General features: G+C 41.7%; 1 protein-coding gene and 1 pseudogene across 1 annotated transcript in view; one reads left to right on the forward strand and one right to left on the reverse strand.

Moving 5' to 3' along the window:
• Positions 1-20551, reverse strand: part of ARHGAP6 (Rho GTPase activating protein 6) — a 436053-nt gene that overhangs the window by 340452 nt on the left and 75050 nt on the right. The window lies entirely within an intron of this gene.
• On the forward strand, positions 14483-15189 carry LOC118607709 (annotated as a pseudogene).

Here is a 20551-nt window from a genome sequence, read left to right on the forward strand (position 1 = left end):
GCAATGGATAATTCTCAGTAAGACATGAAGGAAAACAATGCATGAAATGATTTTTCAAACTAAATGTAGGGTTACAGGATCAACATCAACAGCGGGCACCCGTAAGTCTAAATAAATAATTAAATAAATAAACAAACAGTATTTATTTACAAGAACATGAAATGTTTGAATGCTTAAAATCCATATATGGGGAAAAATCCACTGTTCCTCCTACTCAGAAGTTATAGATTTACTACATGTGGGGAAAAGTGGCAAATGTTTAAACCTTGCTGAAAATCTGAGTGTCCTTAAGAATATGACCAATGTTTTAACTGACCCTGGAGGCTGAGTGATGCCTGTCATTTTGAAATTGACCCCGTCACCACTTTGTTTTTGAGGTCAGAAAATCTAGCACTCAGATCATGTGTCTTTTTTAAGTCTTCACTATATTTGTTGATGCCCTGTTTGGAACGGGGTCCATTCCATCATCCATCTAATTTATTTCAAGTAAAGGTCAATCCCCCCAGGACCGCCAGTTCTTCGGTGGAACTTAATTTGACACTGATATCTCGATCATTTGAATCGTGTGATTTGTCTTGTAAATAAACTGATTCTCCGTCAGCCTTTCTGAAGCAGCCTGTTCCTATGTAGTGGTAACAAGATCAAACATTTCAGCAAGTAGAAGAAATGATAAATATTTTGTGCTAGACTTACATAATACAAGTTTCCAATAGGGCTGAAGCTATTTGGCAGAAATCAAAACATTATCTCAAAAAAAAATAATAAAACAAGCAAAATCTTTGAAGAAATGATCTCATCACTCTGAAACTTCCTACCACAAAAACACGGAGATAGCTCATGACTACATTTCACGTTCAGCTAAAGAGCTATCACAACACGGACTAGACGACCTCTCAGGTTTAATTCATTTCAGATGACATTGAGCTGTGGGACATGGGACACATGCTTTGGCTTCTCTGATTTCTTCATGTATAAAATGAAGGAGTTTGATTCTCCAAACAATAATGCCTTTCGACAATGTCGACTTCAAGTTGATATCGTGCTTATTTGCAAGTAAGTACTAGATCAAATAACAGCTCTGTTCATTTCAATAATCCTTAAAGCTAAAATATAACAATTCAGATAGTCTATTTCCTTCAAACTTTTGCACGGTGGGATCTAATTCTCTCAGATAAAGCTATTGAATCTTTTTATAGATTTGGCTTTCAACATGGTCCATCAACTATGCCTTCCAGCTTACAAAGCACTGTTCAAGGCGCTAGTTTGAAGCTTAAGTATGGGGGTCAGGTGGACACCCGACTTTATCCTTAATTTCCAGATGAGATTTGCAGAAAATTATACCTTGGTCTCAACATCTCTCAAATAGGAATAAGAGTCTTCAGTTCTGAGAGTTGCTCCAAAGACTGCATGAGCTGAAGTTGGCACAAGGTAGCATCTCAAAAGGCGGTCATGAAATGTTAATAATTTTATTATTCATAGAGTATCTTACCATCCATAGCATGTTTCCTCCCCGTTTAAAAAAGTGAAGTGAAACAAAATAATAACGGATCACGTTTTTGCGAAAGGATGTAAGAATTCCCAATTTAGGAAGGTAAACACGGGTAACGCCCATCTGGATATGCAAGAATGGAGCCACTGTAATTTGCCCTGCAGCTGACCTTCTGTTTTTATGTCTTTTGAAGTTCTGCCTTCAAAATAATAAAGAAGAATATGAAAAATGAGCTTTCTCCTATTGAGAAAATTAAGAAATGAACTATGATTTAATGGTTATTTTTATTGTCTTCTGTAGAACTCCCGATATATATTGTCTTTGCTTTTTATGCTGGGGCATGATCTCATTTACATTTATACCTCTAATACCCGACACTTATTGGGTTTGCAATAAAAGATTACTAACTGTAGGTCAATGTCTTTCTCTATCCAATAAGCCCTTTAAAGTCATCATAATGGGAAGCATTAGTTATAGTAGCAACGAGCTTTAAACTATGGATCTTGAAAATACTATAAAATATAAGAGCGTGAAGATTAAGGAAGTATTACACTGAAACTCACATCTGTCCCTTCCCAAGTCCCATTAGTGTTGTCTGGTGTACAAAGCAAGGGGCAAAGATGCAATTTGGAAACCACTTTTGACTAATTCTAGTAGGCTTAAAATTCCCTTCTCCTATAACCATGTTTTCCTTTGAAGGACCATGCATTGCTGTTTGTTTTTTACACTTGCTCTTCCAGACTCCACGGACTGTCTCAGGTGGCTGCCTACTTATTCGTTAATCATTTCCTGGCAGATTCCAAAGTCCTCTAACAAAAACTGAAGAAACTTGAACCTCCACCCTTCCCTCTCTATTCCAATTGTACATCTGATGTTCCTTCAAATCTCAAATCTCAAGGAAAACTTGAGATGGAGATGACCATCTCGTAGAATGTTATGCGTATCGAATCAATTTCTGGTTCTTTTTCTCCAATTAAAACCAGTGCCAGGAAACATGACATGGGACACAGGACAAGGCTCAAGAATAAACGCCTGAGACATTTTCTGAAAAGCAAGGATTATAAGAAAATCTGGGACATATCAGCCTCACGTTCTTTGGAATCATTCGGGCAGCAGAATCTTTAGCCTGTCCAGAAAACCTAAAAATAGCTTATGGCTCGACATGATGGCCTCTAGGTAGTGCCTTTCCAACAGAGCATGTCACAACAGTTCCACTGCAGTGTGAAAACAGATGTTTGAATTCCCAAGTGCAGAATCTGCCTAGACTCTGATGCTTTTCCCTTTGTGGCAAACCTATCTTCCATGGCAGCAAAAGGAACAGGGGAACAGCAAAGGGGTTACAGGAGGAAAGCTGTCCCTTACGGACCACCGCTTCTCAAACTTCCATGGAAGTCACCTGGGGATCTTGTTGATTCTGCAGGTGTGGGCTGGGGCCCGTGGTTCTACTTTTCTTCGGTGGTGCTGATGTTGCTGGTCCATGGCCCACACTTGGAGGAAGATAATAGAGGATTTCTAAGTGGGGTTGGTTTTTCAGTCCCTTCCCTTTGATTAATCAATTGGTCTACCGAGCAATCTGAGCTTACAGGAGTAGAAACTGAGATCCTAAGGAGTCTCGGTGAGCAGGCATTGGAGCAGACCTCTAACAGACTTCCTCCTTTTATCAGGGAGAGAGCCTCTCAGCAACATTCCCTCATGTCTTATTGGCCAGAACTGGGTCACAGCACCATATCTGAGCAGCAAGAGAGGCTGGAGAAGACAGTATCTGGTGTTTCCAGATACTTTATCCTGGGAGGCGGACTCTGCCATTAGGAAGAAGGGGGAAGAGAATGGCGGCTGGTTGGGCAGCCACCTGCACACTCCACTCCAATTCAAAAGACTCGGCACTTGAAACTAGCTTGAAAGATGTAGCCATCCAATTTCACAAATTGTTACGCAAAGAAAAGTGGAGGACCACTGATCCAAGTAATCCTCCTAAATCTGCCCACCAAGCAACACTCTGTATTTGCTCCTCAGTTTCCCAAACGAAGGGAAGATGAAAAATCGTTCTCCCGGAACCCAGCTTCATTTGAGCTTTAGGGCAATTAACTGAGCACCTTCTGGAGCCTCATGGATTCTGGATTTGCATAGCACTGGTTGTCACGCTGGGCTGCATGTCAGAGTCACCTGCACTGTAATTATATATACTCCAGCATCAGTATATATATATATACACACACACACACACACACACACACACACACACATATACAGTTTCGGTGATATCAGTTTCATCTGTCTGGGATGCAGTTTGGGCAGCAGAATTTTTAAAAGCTCACGAATGACCCTACCGTGCAGCCAACCAAGGCTGAGCGGCTGCCGCCCCGGAGCTGTGCTTCTCAGTCTGTAATGTGCGCATGAAGCACCATTCTACCGGAGAGATCAGAGCCGGTGTCTCTCACTGTCATTTACAGGCTAATTCTCAGTAAATGAGAAAATCCCACCTGTTAGAGCCTTTCATCCTCATTAGCACCTAGGGAGCTAGGTAAAGTGCAGGTTCTCACTCAGCGGGCCTGGGGCGGGGCCTGAGTTTCTGCACCCATCAGAAGCTGCTGGGGATGCTGATGCTGCCAGTCCACAGACCCCACTTTGTCTGGCAGGGCCCTAGAGCACAGGTCCTCAAAGGGGGCCCCCGGAACACCGTGGTCTGAAAACACTCACTGTCATTCCGTGAGAGCGCTCCTTTAGAAACTTTTATTTGATATTGCTGAGACACCCAAGTGCCCAATTTTGTATTTTACAAAAGTAAAACAGATTGGAACAAAACCCCTGGTCCTTGTACAGAAAATCTATAAAGCTCTGGTCTAGAGGATAACCCCCTCTACCATCACGCAGATTGAGGACAGGAATCACATCTCACTAACCATTGCATGTCCACTACCTGAATGTAAAGGGAACTTAGGAAATGTTGATCAAAATGAAAGAAAAGGGAGGGGGAGGAAGGGAGGAAAGATGGGAGGAAGGGAGAGGAAGAAGGCAGGAAGGCAAGGAAGGAAGGAAGGAAGGAAGGAAGGAAGGACGGAAGGAAGGAAGGATGGAAGGACGGACGGACGGGAGAGGGAAGGAGAAATGTTGGCCACCTGGCTGTGGTTAGGGACAGGTTCCAAAAGGAGATAGGCATAGGCTTATGTGGACTTCAATATGCAGAGAAAAGCCCAGACATTTGGAGGTAGGTGGATATTTCATTTGGTTTCAAACATTTGTTGAAAGTTCCAACACTGTACATTGGAGACAAAAAGATGGACAAAATGTGGTCCCGGATGTCAGAGAGCTCAATTTGCCACCTCACAGTGTGCACTGGTAGTATCACTGGTCATTATAAATGCAGAATCTCAGCCAGCCCCAGATCTGCTGAATCAGAGTCTGCATTTGACCCAGGCAATCACTGCACACAGTAAAACTGGAGACCTGTCGCTCCTAACAGGTGCTTCTCAACCTTGGCTGAACACTAGAATCACTTAGGGAGCTTTTAAAAATCCTGATCCATTGACGACACCCCAGAACAATGAAACCAGAAACTCTGGGAGAGGGACCCAGGCCCCGTAGTTTGTGGTCTTCGCAGGTGGGTCTAGTGTGCACGCAGAGCTGAGAAGCAATGGTTCTCAGGTATAAGGGGATGAGATGTCAGGCTGAGGAATTTGCAGTCACTGAATGGGCAATGGAGGGAGGAACCTTGCTGGATTTCGAGCTGCGAATTGCATTCTCCCAATTACACGTTAGAAATATGATTAGAATAATTGCACTTTAACCAAATCAGACAAAGTAGAGACTAGCCATGGGAAAAGTCATCTAGGAGGCAATCACAATACTTATCTCAAGACAATATAGTCTCTTGTCAAATTCCCCACTTTATAGAGAAACAAGGAGGGTATGTCCTGTGTGCCAGTGGGCAGATTTGGCAGTGGTGGCTGATGTCAGAGGTCAGGCTAGGGTGGGCCATCCAACAGCTTGATTTGAATCAGGGAGAGCCAGTAGAGCATGTCTAAGACAAATTCTTTAGGGGAGGGAGAGTGGCAAGATTCAGGAGGCAGAGGAGTGGTTAAAACAAGGAAGAAGGGACTGAAATAAAAGGCACAGACAACATTGGGGTCTCTTGAGTTTGCCACGATAAGCAGGAGGGTTTGCGACATGGAACATGAGCCTGGAAGAAGGGTACGAGGTCAGGATGAAAACCCTGGGATAAACTGAAAGACTGTCAATCATCAAAATTTCAATTATGTGCATTCTACCGGAGGGATCAGAGCTGGTATCTCACACTGTAATTTACAGGCTAATTCTCAGTCAATGAGAAAATTCCATCTATTAGAGCCTTTCATCCTGATTAAGTAAAGTTTCACTATAACTAGAAAGTCAAAGAAGAAAATGGGTTCCTTTTACTAAGCCCAGAATTTCCGGTTTCAGAAGATGAGCGCCATGGGTCATGTTAAGATGTGTCGGAATCCTTATCCCTTTGACTTCAGAGTGTGACCTTATTTGGTTGGAGACTGGATCTTCACAGAGGTCATCGAATTAAAATGGGGTCACTGGGGTGTGTCTTTATGTGACTGATGTCCTCATGAAATGAGCAAATTTAGACACGAAGAGAGAAACACACACAGGGAGAACGCCATGTGAAGATGAAAGCTGAGATTAAGTTGACGCTTCCATGAGCCAAGAGATGCCAAAGCCTGCCAGCAAGCCACCGGAAACTCAGCGGCACGGAACAGACTTTTCCTCACGGCCCTCAGAAAGAACCAATTCTGCTGACACCTTGATCTCAGAATTCTACTTTCCATAACTGAAAGGCAGTACATTTCTGCTGTCTTTGCTACCCAGTTTCTGTTCAAATGTCATAGCGGCCCTAGCGAAGCAAAACAAAGGTATATGAGAAGATAATATATAGATAGACTGAAGACCAAGCAAGTTCAGTTGTGGTAAAATTAAGACGGTGTTACTAGTAAAATTGATAATGTTCATTGAGAATGTTTCATGAGGAAGGATATGAGGAAGCATTTTTTTTAAAGCTTTATTTGTGCCAAATCAGGCTTGAGTGGGTAGAAAATCCAATTTTGAACAAACAAACAAATACTTGCTTAAAACCTTTTTCAAGAAGAGCTATGACGGGACAAGATGCTCAGAAAATATGGGAAACTGTCATTTCTGATTAGAAAAGCAGAGTATTTTTACCCTCGAGGCAATTTACCCTTAAGTTTACTAAAGCAGATAATAGATTCCAAAAAGCCAAGGCGGGGGGAATAGAGAGAGCCGGGAAAGGAGGAAGGAGCCAAATGGATGAATAAGGGAAGGAAGAAGAACAGAGAATATCAACATGTATTGCACAACCAGTTCTTGAAAAAAATGTGTCAGCAAGTACCAGGCCAGCTTCAACTGGCAAGCTCCTGGCCAAGCGCCTCTGGGTAAGGGAGGGTGATACTGAGTCCAGTGCGAATATCAACTTGGCTTTAACTATTTCAGGAAGACACTTTGCAGGCATTGAGTCGAGGAAAGTGCAGTATATTCAAAAGCGACTAAAAAATGCTAAATAGCATGACAAAAATCTAAATATATTGGCCTGAACATAATCAGCTAGAAGTTCCTTTTAAGAATCATCCTATTCAATCTTTTGAAGTTAGGAATTTGAAGCGTTTGAACCTGAGTTTTATCAAAAATAGAACAAATATTTTCTGACTTTTATAACTTTCTTGGTAGTTGGTCTTTGGTGTGCTGGTATGAATAACACCAAATTAAGCTCGAGTCTACAACATCTGAGACTGGAGGTAAGATTCTTTTTGTATAATTTCTCCCTCCCATAGATATTTACAGTGAAAAAAAAATGTAAGATGACATGTCAAAACACAAGAAAGAAAACAAGGAGATTGGAAAATGTGGTAAAGTAGACCAAAGAAGGACAATCCTCATAAGCTGGGCCCTTGAGACAATCTACCAGTGAATGAGTATTTACCGAGCATCTACTCTGTGAATGAGTCTGTGCTGTGCTCTGTTTGGGACAACTGATATTTCTCATGGGAAACTAAAGGGGCTCATACAACTGAGAGGTAGATAAGAAAGACAAACATAGAAAGATATCTAGAATCCAAGGCGGCTTGTGAAATATGTCCTCTGATGATACAAACAATTTACTAACTCAATTCAAATTCATTTAACAATATTTTTAGAGCCGTGCCTGTGCACCGTTCCAGGTTCTGAAGAATTGGCTGTAAAGAAACAAAGGAGTTGCCCTCACGTAGTTTAGATTCAGTAGAGGCAGAGTAGGAGAGGGCAGGCAGGAAATAAATGAATACATAAATAATGCATTATGTGTAAATGTTACAAAGAAAAATAAAGCCTGATCTCTTAGTCAGTTTGGGCTGCTATAACAAATACCATAGATTGGGAGACTTAAACAATACACATTTATATTCATGGTTCTGGAGGCGGAGAAGTCGAAGACTAAGATGCCAGCAAATTCAGTGTCTGGGGACAGCCCCTTCCTGGTTTGCAGATGGCTGCCTTCTTGCTGTATCTTCACATGATGGAGAGAGAGAGAGAGATCATCTCTCTCATGTCTCTTCTGACAAGGGCACTAATCCCATTCATGAGGGCTCCACCCACATCACCTAATTACCCCACAAAGGCTCCACCTCCAAATACCATCAGCACTTCAAAATATGAATCTGGGAGGACCACAAACATTCCATCCATAGCACCAGACAAAGAGACATGGGAAGAAGGCAGGGGCCATGATCTTTTTATTCACGGAGGTCAGGGGATACCTCTCTGAGAAGTGGATGTCTGAGCAAAGATTTGAGAGAGTAAAGGAGTGAGCCCCATTGATATTTGGGAGTAAAGTATTCTAGGCAGAGGGAAGAGCACCTGGAGAGACCCTGGGATGGGAACATGTATGGTTATTTGAGGAAAAGCAAAGAAGCCAGTGTGTCCAGGGAGTGATCAGAGTAGGGGTCAGAGTGATAGCGGGAGAGGGTCAGATGCATAGGCCAAGGCAAGAAATATGGCTGCTATGCTGATGAGATGTATGTCTGCTGGCGAGTGTTGAACAAGAGGGATGGCATGCTCTGTCTTACCTTTTACAAGGGAAACCTGACTGCTCATGCCACCCTTCGACAAACTTTTTGAAAAGTCTACTCTATGTCAAACCCTTGGCATATAAGTAAGAAAGTCCCTGCCCCGCTGTTATTATCACATATCCTTGCCATCAAGATTTCCAGTAGCAGCACTATCACCACCATCATCAACGTCATCTTTCTCAAAATGCTGTCACGATATAACCAGCACTCAGTACATATTCTCAATAATCGGGCCAAGATCCAACACCTTTCTCTTCAGGAGAGCTTGGTGCATGGGGTCGGTCAGATACACACCTGACTGCCATGCAGCAACCAGGGCTTGAAAGGTGAGCCGTGAGAAAGATCCAAGAGGCCAGGCCACGTGCCGGTGCAAACTGACCACCCTACGCCACACCACAGCAAGACTGCTATCTGACTAGGCAACATTCAATCGGGCAGCTTCCTGCAACAGACCCATTCACTGTAGATAACAGCGTTTGTCAAAAAGACTAACGCCCCGTTCCCAGGCAAACAGTTTCTGGTTCTAGGTCTCCCATGCAGGTGGGACTCTTTGAGGACTAAAGCGCAGAAGTTCTTCCATGACAGGAGATCGATCACTATCAGAATAACAAACTATAGCTAATTGTGCTCTGGTTTGATTCTAGGATTGTCCTTATTTTCAAGAATTTAATTTCAGAATCTAAATGTCTTCTCCAAGACATAGAAATGACTGCTTTCAGAGTCTTCAGTGCTTCTGGAATATCCTATTTATTGTTTTCTATATTATATTATATTATATTTATGTGACTGTCACTCCACTAGGTCCTAAAATTCCCAAAGAAAGAGATCATGCCTCATCTGTAACCATACCACAATAACTTACTCAGGATCTAATGCATAGTAGGTGCTCATTAAATCTTCATCAAAATAAGCTGATTTCTTGCTTCTTCTCCCACAACAATCACATTTGGTATGGAAGAGCACAAAGACACTGTGATAGAAAGGAAACCTAAAGTTACTGCAAACCAAGTTTTGCTAATAGAAAAGATGAAAGAAAAAGAGAAGGAAGAGATGGCGTTAGATGTTTTGCTCTTTCCAAGAAGTTAATACCTGTTATTCAGTTGACGGTTTTCTCTATAATTCCTATTGCTCATATAAAAGTCCTTTCTGGAAGCAGATCAAAAGTTTTGAAATAATCTCAGAGTTAGTACGACAGCGATAACTAGAGGGCCGCATGAGTGCTAGATTACTCGTGATGAGAAAGATGGTAGTCTCGATGCTGCCAACAGAAATAAAAGTCTACGAGCTTGCAAGGGTCAACAATGGCACCAAGAGACTGCAAGTTTTAGTGGCCACAACAATCTCTTGAATTTTTACTGTTTCTCCTTTTTTAAAGTATCTGAAAAAGACACACACAAAAAAATTCTATGAAAGAAGTAAATAGAGATATTACAGGAACCAAAGCATAAACAATATCATTTCAGGAACAATCCTTTAAAAATAGGAGGCAAACTGCCTTCCCCCCACCCCCAGATGAGCCTTGTGATTCATCCCAGTATTAATGATCAGGGAAGAAACCTGTAAGCACCAGGAACTTCATCCAAAAGCCGTCCCCATGGTAAGTATCATCAACTCATCCTTAATTAGAAAAATGTCATAGGTGCCACAATATAAACTGGGAATGTGGGATCGAATCACAAGAAGGGAGGTTTCTAACCTCCAGTTTGCTAATCAAACCCAGCCTAGCGCTTGAGCAGATCTTAACTCTCAAGTTATACTTAAGGTCCATAAAGCCTCCAATGACTTGTATGAATGAGAAAAGTCCCAGACAGGGAGCAGACTCTCTAAATCATTCTAAACAGAAATGGCTTGTTGACCCACCACGATGCACAGTCAAATCACCATGTTAACGAAAGCTGGAATGGGATCCACACCAGGCATTATTGGGATGAGGCCACCATTCCCAAGTCTGTATACTCCATGTTATTTGCTGCCAAAATTAAAATCCGAGCAATCTGCCTGGGCAACAGTGAAGCCTGACCATCATGACACTTTAGAGGGGGCCGCAGTATGACCTGGAGACGTTATTTATTGTTGGTGTTTGCTTATTTCCCCCTAAAGTCTGTGGTTTATCCATAACATCTGGGCTTCATCGTTGACTGGAAAGCTTAGGAGAGCCCGCGTGCCGAGTGAGGCAATGGAAACAGAAAATGATGTCGGAGGATTGTCAACAGTCATTTGGACATTGCCAAATGTCATGTTCTTTTCCAAAGAACATTCAGGATGCAAATAAAAATCAAATAACACTTCTTCTTGGCAAAAGAATGGGCTTAATTTGCTTTTGTTTTCTTCTCTCTTGCTTTTAACTTGAACTGGGCTGTGGAGGGTTATGAAGACTTTATCAACTCTATTTGCTGTCCTAAGATAAAGAGCTTTATCTAAAGTTTGAAAAGGAGAATTGTTACTTCCAGGAAGACACCCCCCCCCCACCATGGAGAATTCTAGAGATATAAACTGCCTCTACCTCCAGATTAACAGCTTTGGACATTTATTGGGACCTGTCGTTCTGCCTCTGGTGATTTGTCTGCTCTGGCCACAGCCATTTTTCAGCTGAAGTGACGGGTCTTCATCCTCCTTTCCACCGAAGAGGCCAGAGATGACTATAGCTCTGCCAAAACATCAGAATCCTTCGCCTTTCAGCAATTTCAAGGCCATGATCCCCTGATGGCAGTAAGGAAGGGGGAGGCAATGCTCAAACCTTACTCTTGCATCATCTATGCCCTTGGTCCTTGGGCCTTTTTCTTCCTCTGTCACTTCTTCTTCCATGACCTCAGGTGATCTGAAGTGGTTTGAGGCCTCAGCACCTTCAGACATGCTGAGTGTACCCTCCCATCGGCCTGGAACAACTTCCTCTTTTTGCTTTGTCAAAACTCCTACTCAAATCTTCAAAACCTGGCCCACGACTCACCTTCCTGCACTGAGAAGACCTCAATGTTCTCCAGGACAACACGAAGGGCTCTTCCCCCCATATCGGTCCCTTTGCACTTTTATCACTCACTATAATTGACTTATTTATCTGTGTCAACTATCGGGCCCCAAATTTTCTAGAACAGGGAATCAATCTCATCCGCCTTTCTATGACCGAGTTTAAACACAACAGGTGTTCAATAATTCTCTGCCCAACAAACTAGGAGCTCACTGTTGAAAAGACAAATCACCCAATCAACTACGCCTGTTCTTGAAAAGCTAAGAAACATGCTTATTTCAAGCTCTCAGTCCTGAAAAATAGAAGTAGACCCTCGCAACTTCAGAGCAGAGATCACCAAATTCTCAAAGGTGAGAAAATAGTGTAATCTAAAAGAGAGGTTGGCAAACTTTTTCTGTTCTATGGTCTCTGTTTCAAGTAGTCAGGTCTGCTGCTATAACAAGAAGGAAGCCACAGACAATACCCAGACAAATAAGAGTGGCTGTTTGCCAATAAAACTTTATTTCCCAAAATAACCGACCAGTTGGATTTGGCTGCAGGACTCGGTCTGCTGATGATCCCTGACTTACAGCTTCCAATAATTCAAATGTATCAAATTAAGTGTCTAATAAAAAGGAGGAATGTCACGTGATACCTAGGACCTCTAACGAGATTTAGAAAGAAGAAAAGGCTGTGAAGGACATTGAGAAGATGACATTATAGGATGCTACTCGCTTTCAAGAATACACTCATCACCTGAAACCAAATGGCTTTAATAACCATGAACTGGATCACTGTACCCTGTTCTGTGGGTAAATCTGAGTTTACTAGTGAGACTGAAGGCCCACAGGGCAGGAAGCAAAATTTCAGAGAGAAATAATACTAGGAAGAATCGAATAAATTCTTCCTCCATGATGTCATTTTCTCATTCCTATTTATCACACTTCGAAAAGTCAAAGCACTAACTTAAAAAAATTTTTGAAACACCAGAAAATAGAATGCTCTTAATATCAAACATTTTTCACTTAGCTCTTTTTTGATACTAATATGTCCTGTTCAAGTCTTTCATTATTTAGCGTTCTCCTTATTTCTCATAACGAATTTCTAGATAACCCACCAATCAACATGTATTTATGAAACACTTGCTACAAGCTGTTCATGACGCTAGGGGCAATGACAGTGCTTCTCAGAATGTTCCAATCACTCTCAGAGCAGGGGCCAAATATGGCTTGCTGCCTGTTTTCGCATGTAACATTTTATTGGTACACCGCCACGCACGTTCATTTACATATGGCCTATGGCTGTTCTCGTGATACAAGGGCACAGTTGAGTAGTTGTTGACAGAAACAGCATGGCCTAGAAAGCCTAAAATATTTACTATTTCGCCCTTACAGAAAGTGTTTATTAAACCTCAATCTAAAGCAAAGGACCCAGAGCAACATAAATGTCCATTAGTAGAGAACCATTATTCTATAATTAATTTTCATACTAAAAAGTACTATGAAGCCCTTGAAAAGAAGGAGGCATATGTACATCCAGCGGCAGGAAACTATCTCTGAGTTATGTTAAGTGTAAGAAATTGTGTACAAATAGTGTACTGCGATTTCATACACATGTAAATATACACATATATTCAGAGAGAGAGAGGCCTGCTTACAAATGCATATGACATCACAGGAAGAATGAGAATAGAAGCAAGAAATTGGTATCAGTTGTAGTTGTTCTGTGATTAAGTAAAATGTTAGACCCAGAATTGAGATGGGAGGGAGACCTTTAAAAGGGACATACCATTTTGGACCATCTGAAATTTTTAAACCATGTGTATATATGATCCGGTCAATATTAGCAAATATGTACAAATGAAATAATGTTTTTTAAAATTGATACATTAAAAAAAAAAAGAAAGCTGGCTATTATACCAAAGGAAATAAAGTTATACGTGGCCCAAAACATTAACTATCAGCTCTGGACAAAAATGGACTAGCCATTGCAACTTTCTCTATGTACCTCCATTTTCCATGTGAAAGAAAACAAGTTTGCATGGACACCCGGATGTTGTGTTCCTGGTTTTCACACAGGACAACAAATGCTTCCTGGTACACAACATCTGGATGCCCACGCATGGCCAGGATGGTGAAGCAAACTCAGACGAGGGCCAGCGGCAATGCTTACTGCAAGAGGGAAGAACTGGCAAAGGGCCACTAGCCCCGAGGCTGCTGAAACAGGGGACTCGCCATGTCCTCAGAGAGGCTGGAGGCAGTGCTGACTATCTCTGGTGACAGAAAATGCACTGCCCCACCGTGAGGACCAGAAGAGGGGAGGGAGCTCTGAGGAAGGGCAAGGAAACGAGGGCAGCTGGGATAACGCATCAGCCTGGGGCTGGCCTGAGCTTGAAAATAACGACCACTACAAAATGGAGACCAGCCATGCTGGGGGACTCAACAAAAAGGCATGCACGTAATTCTTTTTAAGAACATGCCAGAAATTATGCAAAATGGAAATTGTCTTTCCAAGTAATTTGACAGTGGAACTACCGTAGTACTTTGGGGAACTGCCCTCAGACCTCCAAATGTTTGGATTTGAAACAAATCTTGGGGCTTAAAACACCAAGTTTAGCATATTGAAATGGAAATAGCATAATCACTCTTCCAGATAGTCTTAAAATACTCACGTATACATTCTTAAAACTTATTAGCATATAATTGATATATCAAGAAAACACAAAACTTGGAGCAATGATCCCACACAATTCTTTGGAGTTACTTCTTTTCAAAATGAAAATAACTTTATTACTTGACTATTAATAAAATATAAAAAACATACAAAATTATAAAAAGATAAAGTTTTAGGAATCATCTGAAGTTCCAGACCCAGAGATTATTTCATAAATCACTTTGTCATTCTCACAAAGAAAACAAAAGATCTCTTTTTCCGGCTCTGAGTGACAACATGGCGGTCGGGAAGACCAAGCACCTTACGAAAGGTAGTAAAGAGGGAGCCAAGGAGAAAGACTGGCATGATGCGAAAGTACCAGTCACGAGAACTCAAGGAGACAAAATCGCATCCGATGGTCTCGAGGGCCGTGTTTTTGAAGCAAGCCTAGGTGCTCTACAGAGTGATGAAGGCGCATTCAGAAAATTCAAGCCAAGTACAGAAGACGGGTCAGGGCAAAATTGCCTAATTTCCATAGCATGGCTCTCACCTGTGACAAAATGCACTCCATGGTCAAAAAATGGTAGACCATGACTAAAGTTCACATTGACATGAAGGCTACCAACCGTTACTTGCTTTGTCTGTTCTGTGTTGGTTTTCCTAAGCAAGTCGACGATCAGATTCAGAAGACCTTTTACACTCAGCATCAGCATGGCTGCTAAATCTGGAAGCAGATGATGGATATCATGACCCTAGAGGTACAGACAAATGACTTGAAAGAAAGACGTGGTCCATACATTGATCGCGGATAGCATTGGAGAAGACATACAGAAGGTCTGCCAGGAGATTTATCTGTTCCAGGATCTTCTCAGAAAAGTCAAAATGCTGACGAAGCCCAAGTTTGAATTGGGAAAACTCATGGAGCTACGTGGTGAAGGCAGCAGTTCTGGAAAAAATCTACTGGGGTTGAGACAGGTGCTAAAGTTGAATAAGCTGATGGATAAGGAGCCCCCGGACCCAGAATTTGTTTAAAATTCAGACTTTTCATGGTGACAAATAAAACCCATTCGTGAAATAAAATAATAATCATTTCTTTATGGAATCTAGCCAACAACTTCTAAATAGGGTAGCAAGTAGGACCCTCAGTGATTTTGAAGTAAAATCTCTTCTTTTTTGCCACCTCAATACCTACAGCGACCTTCCCTCTGGCTCCCACCTTTGAAACGTAATGTGACTCAAGGTTCACTGGCTATTTTGAGAATAAGTAAATCTAATTACTCAAGACTTTTGCGAACTCACGCCACCCAGAAAAAGTGAATACCTTTACGTTAATGTGATTCACCTATTTTTGGAACTTTATTACTTTGAACACATGCCAGCTGTCATAGTTCTAATTTAATTGCCTCATTGTGAAATTTCTATGTCATGTGTATTGAACCAGCTAACTTCTGATTTGGGGAGAAACCGCACAACAAATGAAAGTGATTTTTAAAAACATGACCATGGAGCACCTGGGATAAATGCATTCTAATGACCACATACTAATGCCATTTTTAAAGGCATTAAAGGAAGATAGGAGAAAATATTCTTTCATTAGAAAACTCATAAGGAAACAAAAAAGATATTAAATAGATATATTATTTGAAATAAGTAATTTCAATATTAAAAATTCCTTGAGGAAATTAACTACCAACTGTAATTAAGTGAGCCAGAGTTGGAATGCCCACTTATTGAAAAAAAAATCATGAGAAACCAATTCAATAATAATAAAGATGTCCGGGTATATAAATAACACGGATCACAGAGCAGGCATGATGAAAATGCGTCATGAAAAAGACTGAATATTATTGCTCTTCCCAGCTCGTTTTCAATCTTATGAAATCCCAGATATGTACATAATCAGAAGCACATTAATTGAGAAGATTAAGCACCTCTGTCTTTCTTACATGCGTGCACGCACATATAAGTACACATCCACTGATGAATCAGAACGATACTCCCATAAGCCAGACTAAGAATGCATTTATACAAAGACTAGAAACCTACTTTGCATATATTTATCATTTGTAATAATTAGGAACTTGATCACAATTACCAGTTCCTAATTTCATATCACGATTGACGTCTAGAAGGAATCAGCATAAATTCACGTTTATGTTTACATGTCAAATGGAGGCAAAGTTAGCTTCTGGAACAAATACTGGTACCCTTCGTTCCTCCTACCACTGAAATGGCTTAAAATGATTTTCCTGCACATCTTATTTCCTGTAACACATATCAGCATTCTTAGTTTTGACTTATCTTTATATTAGTCTAGAGGTGTAATATATTGTGTTGAAAGTCACTATGAGGCAGATGCAGGCCCTAAACCTACCCTCTTATAAAACATTTTGTTGACATGCTATCGTTATCAACAGGAAAATCATATGAAGTCTAAAATGTGCCTTTACTCCAAGAAAAAAATAATAAAACAATAGACAGCAAGAAGAGAGAGTAAACCAGCGTTTGGTACAACTAAGGGAATTTCTAATATATACAGAGAGGAAAGAATACAACTTCCAATTAATTAACTATCTACTTTGGGAAATAATCTTAAAATTTAATATTTTTACTATTAAGTTATTATGTATGCCTTTCTGTTTGCTTACTAATCATTATCAAAGAAACAATATTTCAATATTAGATATATCTGTGAAGTACTTTCCAACGAGAACTGTCAAAAATCTTCAGAATAATATTGATTACAATTCCAATGTAGGTTCTCTAGAAGAAATATACTAAAAGTGTTAGTTTCTAAGGTATTAAGAAAATTTGAAGTTAATATTTCAGTTTTATTAAATCAAGAGTCCCTAGGTGCTTATCTCAAAGAACAATTTATTTTCCAGAGTTCTGGTTGTATAATATGTCCTTGAGAAAAAAAGGTCATAGTTAGATATTTACTATCTAAATAGAGTAAAATTTCTTCACAAAACTGAATCTCGAGGATACAAAGAATATTTTACATTGTGATGAAAAGAAAAACGATTTCTAGCATTCTATGAGAAATAAATTGGGCTTTATGACTTGTAATATGAAGTTACATTTTTAAACAGCATTAGGTCAATTTCGTGAATGCTTCAGCCTTCCCGTCCTGTACCCAAGCCAAACAAATGCACAGCTTCTGGAAGCAAATGTCCTGAATCAGATGACAAGTCGAATGTGCTACTACGAACGGCCCCAACAGTGGTTCTGACACTCCTGGCCAGGTCCCGTGCCCTGTGGGACTGTTTTGATGGAGCAGGTGTCCAGGGATAACCCTCTGGCCATTCCCCATTGCCTCCTGGAGACTTTTCCAAGACCCTTCTCTGGAGCAGCAGACTTATCCAAGACTGTGACCTTGGCATACAAGAGTGGAATCCGCCAGCTGATTCGAGTGCGCAACATAACTTACCAGCAAGAAAGGAGCCCCAAGTACAAGTATACTAGGTAGAGTAAGGACGTGGCTGTGAGGGCTGCCCAATGTCCCTGGCAGCTGTGCCTGAAACAAAAGTCCCAGTCTCTTCCTATTTCACATGAATGACTATTACAGAATCTTAAGGGCAAGCATGTCCCCAGGTGCTATTTCTCCCTCATTCCTATTGACCTGTTCCAGACCAGAAATGCTTTAATGAGCACCTTCAGCTTTGGACGAATAACATGCTCTTATTTGAACGCCCCAGGCTGACAAATCAGCCTCAGAAAATGTGGAAAGACGGGATATGGCCTGAACTATCTGTAAGAACTCAGCGTTGTGTTCTTTCTTTCATGCCATTCGCTGTATCCCAGGAGCTAGAAGTCTGGAAGCGACATTTTCCAGACTCCCTGTCTTTACAGTTCATCGGCGGAAGGGCCGAAGGGACTTAACCGGATTCCACGGGAGCGACTCGGGTACCGGCAGCATGCAACTGGCAAAGGTTCAAAAAATCAGACTGAGCTCAGCGTCAGGGATGGCGGCTGTCAGTGCGGACTCTGACTCAAGAGCTGGAAAGCAGAGGCAAGATTCTATTTTTTGGAAGAAACAGAGTCGACTAGCTTTAGACCCGACCTCAAAATCTAATGTTTCTATTTGAGATGATGATGCACTTTCTCTCTACCCAGCTACAAATTTAGTGCCAAGAAGAGAAAGGCTGCGTGTGAACCCATAGAGTGGTACACGTGGTCTCCTGGCTGGTGAGGCAAGATGGATCGTAGCTTTAATGATGCTCAGGAGCCGCTAGAGACAGCCATAGTGAAGGAGAGGTCCTGGGAACTGAGAACGCCACCTGGGAAAATGCTGCTTTAGTCTCCGACTCACTAGTTTTTATCTTCTCAGAGTGTGAGCGCTGAGGAGGTCTGCGTCCTTTATCCCCAGCTTCCCACAGCCTACTGCTCTCCATCCTTTGAAGATTGCATCCTGCGCTTTGCTGTCTTGGCGAAATCACTGATCACATTCATGAAAGTTTTATGTTAATCCATGACTAGATAAAAGCGTTAAGTAGAAACTCACTTAAACTCTCTGGAACTTCCGTCTCCTCTTTCATTAAACCACGACGATAATCCTATTACTCAGGGGTTTTGTGAGGACTAAATGAAACATTATATATATAAGAGCTTTAGAATGTGAAGGATTCCCAGTAAAAATTCATTGCAATCATATCCATACAAAAATGTCTGTGAAACGACGCCATGAGCTCTACGCGAAGCCATGCACGAAGCAAACAAAGGAAGTTGAGGCCTTTCGAGCAGAAAAGGATTGCAAAGCATTACAAGAGCCAAAATTAAAAACAAAACTGTTTTTGTTTCTTTAAAAATAATATCACTAGCCAAAATTGTTTGAGTTTCAAAGTCACAGCTTAGAGCATGCTCGAAGAATTTCTAAAATGTGCAAACATTTGTGGAACTTGTGGAAAAACACAATTTCCAAAGGCTTTACTCAGAACCAACCCACGAGGAATAACGCTGCCCACATCATCACAGACATACACGCCAGCGCACACCCGTCCCCAACACAGTCTGGCCCACCCAGAGCTTAGGCCTCAGAGCAATCGGTGACAACAATGATTAACAGCATTTCATGGACAAATCTCTGTGAATTAGCTCAAGCTTTCTCTAAACATATCGAATTGCCATGTTTGGAACATGGTGTCTCGGTTTGTGTTCCCCTACAAGTGGACCATAAGAAAAGGATTTGAGTGTAAATAGTTTATCTGGGAGGCAAGTCAGGGAAGGGAAAGAAAGCGACAGAGGTGTGTTATCAAACAAACGAGTTACTTCTGGGGACACTGGCACTCGGTCCCGCTGGGGACAGCTGGGAGACAGCGTGGATCACGCCTCAAGGGTTGTCCCAGTTGAGGCAGTAGGAAGCTGGAGCACCTATCCAGCAACTCCCACCCGTCGCTGGGTGGAGGCTGCTTTCGCAGCCCTTAACTGCCCAGCACTTCCCACGGGGAGCGTGCAGTTTGCGGTGGTCCCACTAAGCAGCCTTCCGGTGAGTGCCAAGAGGGCAACAAAGAATGACCCGGTCCCCGATGTCAACAGTGTCACAGTTGAGAACCCCTGCTTTAGACAACTAAATGGTTACCACGGAAAGCATAAGATGCACATCACTTGGTCATGGAGGATGCAGGGGGCTAGTGGCGGTGCTGGGGAAAGGCAGCAGAGCTAGCAGGATTTCAGAATGTTTTGCTAATGACATATTTCTAACTGAGGAAGGGAACATGTGGAATCCAGGTATGGGGATCAAAACCAAACCTCTAACTAACTCCAGCACCAACTGCAGCATTATTCTGCCGTTGAGCCTTTGTACTGCTGACTTCTACAGAGGCTGGGGTGGGTAGATGTCTGCACCGTGGTGGCCTCTCGCAACCATCCTTCCCCCAATTGAGGTCTGGGTAGCCCCATATTTTCCTTTAGCGTATGCTACTTATAAACAGTCTTGGAGGTCCCTCCTGATACCTCTGTCCTTCATACTTCTTCATTCAAATTTTTGTTCAAACCATCCTGGGATCTTAAGCTTCCTTCCACAGAGGACTCACTTCTGTTGGCTGCCACAAAGTCTTCATTCCATGACATGTATTTTTCTCACATTGAAAAAGTTGGCTTAACAGAAGCCTAGGAATGTGGTGGAAATACATCAAGAGACGAACTCTGAATAAAAGGCAGAGTGAAAAAAACTAAAAAGAAATTTCTTGTTTACAGCAGGCTCGAGTCCTCAGTAAAAGTAAAATGAAACATATGGTAGGGGCCTTACAATAACGGGTCTTGGATCCAGAGGGGAAAAGAGAAGGGCAGGTTGAGAGGCGGCCTCTGAAAGTGACACCAAGCCTCATGAGTTATGACATTAAATTTATATCTATTTAAGTTACTGGC

The sequence above is a fragment of the Rousettus aegyptiacus genome, unplaced genomic scaffold (genome assembly GCF_014176215.1).
Source record: "Rousettus aegyptiacus isolate mRouAeg1 unplaced genomic scaffold, mRouAeg1.p scaffold_m13_p_9, whole genome shotgun sequence".
In the NCBI taxonomy this organism is placed as follows: Eukaryota; Metazoa; Chordata; class Mammalia; order Chiroptera; family Pteropodidae; genus Rousettus; species Rousettus aegyptiacus.